Genomic DNA, 8,011 nt, shown 5'->3' with positions numbered 1-8,011 from the left:
TAACCTGCCAGTGAAAAGACATACTGCTTTTCCACAGACGATAGTGTCATCCAGTTCTGGGGGAAGTGTGCAGGCACAAAATAGAAAAGTACACACCCTTCCCTCCCCTCTTTTCCCTTGACGTTTTTTCCACTCTTGGAGAAAGAGATGGAAATGAGCTTGGTCCGGTCTCTACCGAGAGGCAGAAGAGCATTGATTGGATAGCGTCTGTGCGCCCCTCCTAAGCCACCCTCTGTTTTTCTCTACTCTGCTTTTTGCCCTTTGAGGCTGAGCTGGCTGGATTATATCAGTGGACTTTTCTGCCTCATGTTTCCTGTTGGTTTTGGCTCATGGTGATCTCTGGTGGGAAGTCACAGGACAGTAGGAAAGTATTATGGGATATTTCTTCCCAGCTCCTCCATGGTATGTCCTTATGCGTTGGCTATGTCGTTTTGTGATGCCTTGTCTGTAGTACGGTGTGGCAGGATTTTGGCCCAATGTTAGCTCAGAGTGGCGATGTGAACATCAAAAAATGGCCAAAGAGGGAGCATTTTGTAATATCTAGACTTCATATTTTTAACTTGACCAATTATGTTTTCCTTTTAAAACTCTGGCATTCTGTAATTGTGAACTAGGATTTTGCTATTCAAAGTGTAGTCTGTGGAGTAGGAGAATCAACTTCTCTTGGGAGCTTGTTAGAAATGCAGTTTTGCAGATCCTACCCCAAACCTACTGAATTACAGTCTACAGTTTTAAAAGACACCCAGATGATTTATATCCAGGATTTGAGAAATACTAAGCTAATATACCATCATAGTGACTTATTATCTCTGTGAACTTGTGACAAGTTACTTTTCCCTTTCTAATCTCAAATTTCAGATTTCTAATCTTCAAATTTCTGAATTTGAATAATAAGTCATAAGGTTGTTGCAAAGAGGCAATAAGATAAAGTGATCCTGTATTGTCCTGTAACACTTTTTTATTAAACAAATACTTCTGGATATCTTCAATGTGCCAAGCACTGGGCTAGACGCTCAATAATTAACAAAATAGATTCCCTGGCCTCATGCAGCGTGCATTGTTTCTGAGTCTTGGGGACCAAGTTATTCCTGTTTTGGACTATGGCAGCCTGGTGTTGTAAATAGATCATTGACCTAAAAGGTGAGAATACATAGATTGCAATCCTCCTTGATTACCAGTCAAGTTAATTAATACTTCTAAAACCTCACATAGTTATTTTTCTGTGTGTATGGTGAGAATACTTAAAATCTACTCTCAGTAAATTGCAAGTATACAAAACCATATTATTAATGATAGTCATCATACTGCACATTAGATCCTCAGAACTTATTCATAACTCAAAAGTTTGTACCCTTTGACTGGCATCTCCTCATTTTGGCATCCCCAGCCCCCAGCAACCACCACTGTGCTCTCTGTTTTTATGAAATTGGCAAGTGTGTATGTATAGACTTAGATTCCACATAAAAATGATACCATGCAGTATTTATGTCGCTCTGCCTGACTTATTTCATTTAGCATAACGCCCTCCAGTTTCATCCATGTTGTTGCAAATCAGTCCTCCTTCTATGAAATGCACTCTATAAGGCCTTAAACAAGTCACTTCTGCTTTCTTAACGTTGTAAATGGGATCTTAAAAATACCAGACCACATTAACATATCTCAGAGTGTTCATGGAACACTGAATGTATGCACTTCTCCATGGAGGGGATAAAAGTAATATTAACATGGCCAAATAAGTTGGGGAACCTATTTCCCTATTAGGAGATCACAGTACACCTTTACTATATCAAAGTCTTCAAGAAGTACCAAGTAAAACACCCCTTTAATTTGGCATAATCCCACATTTCTGGCACTTATTGGTAAAGATTTCTTCCTTTCTTTTACTCCTTCCTTCCTTCTTTTCCTTCTTTCCATCACAGTAATTTGGGCAGATCTTAAATTGGCTCTCTAAGGCCAGTTATGGACATGCTATTTGGTGGATCTGTCTTAGAAAAGTCAGGAGGAAAGGAGGATTTTGCCAAGGGCAGTCCTCTATAGTGGCTGGTCAGGACGACTCCCAGTGGTTGTTTGGTTTCCCAAGAGGAAGCATTAAGTTTTAATAAAAGGGCAGGGGATTAAGAACACAGTCTTTAGGAGTCTCCTGACATTGAGCAAGTCTCTGGTCCTCAGTTTCTGTGTCTATGAGAGGGTGTGGGATCAGCCTGGTGACTCTGTCATGGTCTGGAATGTCTGAGCTGTGTAGGAACCTAAGGCTGGAAATGCCTATTTGCTTGAGGAGAGGGCTGTGTGTTGGTACCCATGAAGTTCAGATAGTGCTTTTCTTGTGTGACTTGGAAACGGTATTTTCCCCCAGTGAAAGCTGGGCTTCCTCTCACAGTGTGAGGATTGGAGAGTCCTGCATTTGGCTTGAAGAGGGCCTACTCACTTAATTAAGTGACCAAACCTGTCCCACTTGCTTAGAATGTGTATTTCAGAAATATGGCCACAATCCAGAAGGAAGCAAGCCCAAAGCTTGTCTCAACAGATATTTGGAGGTTGTCTCTTCCATATAAAGTTCTCAAGCTTTTGATGTGAAGAAAAGCATTTATTATCATGTTTTACTTCCTAAAGTTTACTTTCCTGTGTACCGATATATGGAAACCGTATACGCACATATTTCCTGGTTTAGTGCTGGGGGGGAGGGAAGGTAGATAGAATTGCACCAGCAATTTTAAACAAGGGGTTTAACAGATAAGAGGTAATAGACTTGGAGAAAAGTCTACTGAGATAATGGAAGAATGTCTTCTGATCACATTCAAAAGAGAAGTTCTTCTGACCACCTAGATTGAAGACAGAAACAGGCATGGGGACCACACAGAAGCTCCACCTATCTGGGGGACACAAAGCAGTTTCTAAGAACCTGGATTCTGAGGAGGACAAACCCAGAGCCAGTCCTGTTGAAGGAGGTCATTGAGAGGATGTGATCACCGGTTGACCTGTGAGCTGGACTCAGTCAATTAGAGGCTCCTCATTCCCCCCACCCACCCCACCCCCGTCCTTGGAATGTACATTCTGCCCACTGTCCACACTAGAAGTCATTTTCGAGGACATAGCCTTGAGACAATAATGTGTTATTGAGACCATCTGGACTGGATACATGACAGAATCCTGTTCGAAACCTTTATATAAACTTTTCAGATTCTGTCAGATGGGTACATCTACTTGTCTTGCTGCCACCCAAAACAAGGTTTGTATGTAAGTTCCCTTGCTTATTAAACCTGCCACCTACCAATCTGGAGTGGCCTGCCTCTTTTATAGTCACTCGCATATTTTGATAATTCAAGAGATTTTGAGGCAATATGGTGCTGTGAAAAAAGAATCTGTCTGACCTGTGTTCAAATCCTGATTCTGCTACTTGCCATTTGGGATTTACTTTAACCTCTCTGAAATCTTGCAAGGTTGTGAAGACTAAATGGATGACAGATCTGTGTACCTATTATTAGTGTCTACCTTATATAAGCCTTTAGTAATCATAGCTGTTATCATTGTTAATATTGAATACTGAAGTTCTAAAATACAAACATGAAAAAAAGAGAAAAACAAATACCATATGATTTCACTTATATGTGGAATCTAAAAAACAAAACAAAGGAACAAACAAACAAAATGCAGAATCAGACTTATAAGTACAGAGAATTGATGGTTGCCAGAGGGGAGGGGGCTAGGGGGATGGGCAAAATGGGTGAAAGGGAGTGGGTTTCCTGTTTTGGAATGAGTAAGCAACAGGGATGAAAGGTACAGCATCGGGAATCAAGTCAGTGGTACTGTAATAGTGTCCTGTGGTGACAGATGTTAGCTACAGTTGTGGTGAGCACAGCATAATGTATAGACTTAGTGGATCACTGTGTCGCTCCCCTGAAACTAATATAACAGTGTGTGTCAACTGTACTTCAATAAAAAAATAAATACAAACAGATGAAGTCAATAAACTTCAGAGTGGAAAAATGACTTATCAAAGTTATAGAAAGGAAGGGACTAGAATCAAGTCCTCCAAGCTCTAAGCCAAATGCGCTTTGCCTCTACATACTCAGCCATCTCCATGAGGTAGTTACATGAAGCACATGCTTCATGGGGCACATACAGTGGAGAAGTGTGGTGACAATCCCATGGAGCCCAGGGAATTGCAGTCAGAAATTGAAGGTAAAATCTGGCTCTGCCACATACCGACTTTGTGATCTTGTGAAAGCCGTGCAACTTCTATGAATCTCCTTTCCCTCATCTTGTAAAATGGTGATAATGACCCTTGCTTGCTTTCCAGGAATGTTGTAAAGTTCAAATGAGTTGAAAGAGAAGTTTGAAACTGTAAGAAGCAGCAGGTGCATTAGGGATTCGTATTTGTATTACATACTTAAAAGTGGCAAGGGAGCATAATTTGCTTAATATTGGTTCATTAGTATCACAAAAATTATTTATTTGACAGGTCCGCTTGTTAGGCAAGGAGAAGCGAACAGGATAAGAATTGCTCATTCCAGCAAGGTGGGCATGTGTGTGGTTGCCTCCGATGCGTGTTGCTCTAACCAGAATAAACCCAAGAGCTACAGCTTACTGGAGTTCTCTGTGTAGCCATCTTCAAAGAAACCAAGTGTGATGTCTGAAAGTGAGTAGAGGTGATTCAGATCCTGACTTGAATCCCTTGGCAGACATCACGGGATTGTAATTCCTACTCAGTTCTTCCACGCCCCCCTTTGCCCTGCCTCCCATCTTCACATCTCTCACACTCTATACCCACCCCGAGCCTTTATCTTAAACCTTCACTAAACATCCTCCCTGGAACATACCTGGGTAAAAACACAAAACAAAACAGAACGAGCCTTAGTGATCTCCATGTTTCTTCTCTCTTATCCTTCGCTTCTGTATTTTATGCTTTTAATGGACTAAATATTTGCCTTTGTGATGAAATTTCTCTCTACTTCTCCTTTCATCTCTCTTCCCATTTGCAAATTCTCTGTCAAAAATGGGCCAGAAGCAAAACTGGAGCATTTTGAGTCAATTTTTAAAGGGGGGGGGGGGTAGAAGTCTAGTGAAAAGCCCAGAACAAGGCAGAATTTTCTTTAATACATTGGGAGAAGGTAAAACGTAATGAACACTTACAAATTAATTTTTTTTTAAAGATTTTATTTATTTATTCGACAGAGATAGAGACAGCCAGCGAGAGAGGGAACACAAGCAGGGGGAGTGGGAGAGGAAGAAGTAGGCTCATAGCGGAAGAGCCTGATGTGGGGCTCGATCCCGGATCGCCAGGATCACGCCTTGAGCCGAAGGCAGACGCTTAACCGCTGTGCCACCCAGGCGCCCCAACACTTACAAATTAATATACACATAGTCTAAATTTATTATAGTTTTTGTTTTGTTTTGTTTTTTTATCTCTCCAAAGGAATGACTGAATTGGATACGAGGATGTGAGATTTGTGTAATGGGACCAGACGTAGGGAAGTTAGTTGTAGGGAGTTTCTTATGTTTTGGGTCATACTCATAAAAGTTTTTCACTCATATTTTCTTCAGGCATTTAAGTGTTTCTCTTGTGCCCTAAATTTGTGCTACTGACCCCACCTCCTATGTACTCTTGTCATTATTAGTTTACTTAAGTTCTACTCTCTTGGCAAGTTTGAAATATGCAGTATAGTATCATTAACTATAGTCACCATCCTATATGTTACATCCCCATGACTTATGTGCTCTCCTTAAATCCTGGCTCGAAGTGTTGCTTTGTAAGAAAATGCCTCCATTAGAAACGCTGACTCACCCCCATGGGGCCTCATTGTGAATGCTGATCTGACTGCTTGAGAGGGTTTAGCAGAAAAAGCCACTGCCTACTGTTGAGCACCACCTTGTGGATAATTAACGAGCTATGACGGCATAACTGGCATGTTGCAACGGTGTCTGGGTAGGAATTATTGGATTAGGATTCTTGCTCTGCTACCTACTAGCTGTGTGACTGTGGACAAGCTACTTGATCTGTGTCTCCCCTTCCTCTGGAGAGGGAGATAATCTACCAGTTCTGCGGCGCCTGGTATTATAGTAAGCACACACAACTACTAATCTGATGTCATTGTATATAACGGTTTGATTGCATTGGTCAAATAAGACCAGATTTCTAGATAAGGGCAATCATAATAACCAGTATCAATAGTATTATTAATAAGATAATAACGGCTCCTATTTACTGAATGCCTACCAGGGACAGATGCTGTGCTGCATTTTGTGTGTGTGTGCGTGCGCATGCGCATGGTCTGTTCTTTACATGAATCATTTCATTCAATCCTCACAATACTCTTTTGTGTTGAACACTTTTATTATGCTCAGTTCATATGTGAGGGACCTAAGACTCTGAGATAACTGAGTTGTCCAGAGCTACACATCCAACAAAGGCAGAGTTGAAATCAAATCCAAGTCCGACATTAAACATGTCATTTTAACTGCTCTAAGCTTCTTGTCAGAGAATTGAGCAAGGAAATTATATTTTTTAGGGAGAAGACAATGTGTGTATGTATGCATGCGCGCATGTGTGCGTACGTGTGTGTTAAGACACAAGGGGAGCAAGAGGAAGGACAATGGTCATTGTCTTCAACCTGCTATATAGCTGTTATAGGGAAAGGGATACCATGATTTTTGCAAATGATCCCAGATGTTATAATATTTTGGGTGAATAGATTTCTGCCCACTTGCACAGAGTAATTTTCTAATAGGCAGAATTGTTCAAATATGAAATTGTCTGCCTTTGGAGACAATAAAGTCTCCATAATTAGAGTTCTTTAAGCAGAGTCTGCTGATAATTTGGAAAAGATAGTATAGGGATTGGGTCTAATTGAGAGGGACCACTGAGGTATTTTCTAATCTAACGAGTCATTATTTCTATAATAAACTTCAAAATTCATGGCAGAAGTGACCCTTCAGCTGGCTTTCTTTTCCGGTTATTGCGGTAGGAGGCTCCACGAGCAGCAAAGTCTCCTAAGCCACCCTGTACGAGGTGGTGCAGGAAGTCCTGCCCGGCAGCCAGCACAGGCGCAGGTAGGTTTTGGAGATGGTGGAGCTGCAGATCAGCTCGAACAACTATGACAGTCAGAAGAACAAACACTTCTCGGGCACAGTCAGGCTAAAGTCCACTCCCCACTCCAAGTTCCCCCTATGTTTTTGGGGGGACCAGCAGGACTGTGATGAGGCCAAGGCTGTGGATATTTCCCACATGGACATTGAAGCACTGAGGAAACTCAACAACGATAAAAAATTAGTCAAGAAGCCGGCCAAGCAGTATGATGCCTTTTTGGCTTCAGAATCTCTGATCAAGCAGATCCCACAAATCAGCCCAGGCCTCAATAAGGCTGGCAAGTTCCCTTCCTTACTGACCCACAATGAGAACATGGTGGCCAAAGTGGATGAAGTGAAGTCCACCATCAACTTCCAGATGAAGAAGTTGCTGTGTATGGCAGTGGCCATTGGCCACAGCAGATGACAGATGATGAGCTTGTGTACAACATCCACTTAGCTTGTCAGTTTCCTGGAGTCATTGCTCAAGAAGAATGGGCAGAACGTCTAGGCTTTATACATCAAAAGCACCATGGACAAGCCCCAGCACCTGTACTAAGGTACGGCTTAATAAACCCTAGTGCTACCAAAAAACAAAACAAAACAAAAAAACCCAAAACCTGATCCTTCTGCTGGCTTTGTGCATTAGATAGTACACTTTTGATTACAAGTTGTAGGATAAAAACTGGTTTAAGAAAAAAGTTCATTGTGAGGATTAGGAGGTACCTCAAGAAATCCACAAGCAGGAGTAAGAGAGTTGAAACTGGAGTCTGAAATACCATGTTTTCTGTCTCCATCCTGATTTTATGCTCCTGCCCACAGATTATACTTCTTTCTTCTCCACTTCTCTGCAGAACAGCTTTCTTTCTGCTCCTCTGTCTACTTGGTAGGCCGTAGATGGCCATTTGATTGTTTCTGAGATGACATGTCTCTGATGAGACAGATCTTG

General features: G+C 41.6%; 1 pseudogene; it reads left to right on the top strand.

The window, feature by feature from the left end:
* Window positions 1–4,091: 4,091 nt before the first annotated feature.
* On the top strand, window positions 4,092–7,621 carry LOC123790519 (large ribosomal subunit protein uL1 pseudogene; annotated as a pseudogene).
* The last annotated feature ends 390 nt before the right edge of the window (window positions 7,622–8,011 follow it).

This window comes from Ursus americanus, chromosome 5, assembly GCF_024610735.1.
Source record: "Ursus americanus isolate L20-20 chromosome 5, mUrsAme1.1.p, whole genome shotgun sequence".
Taxonomy (NCBI): Eukaryota; Metazoa; Chordata; class Mammalia; order Carnivora; family Ursidae; genus Ursus; species Ursus americanus.
This window is presented reverse-complemented; position numbering and strand designations above follow the sequence as displayed.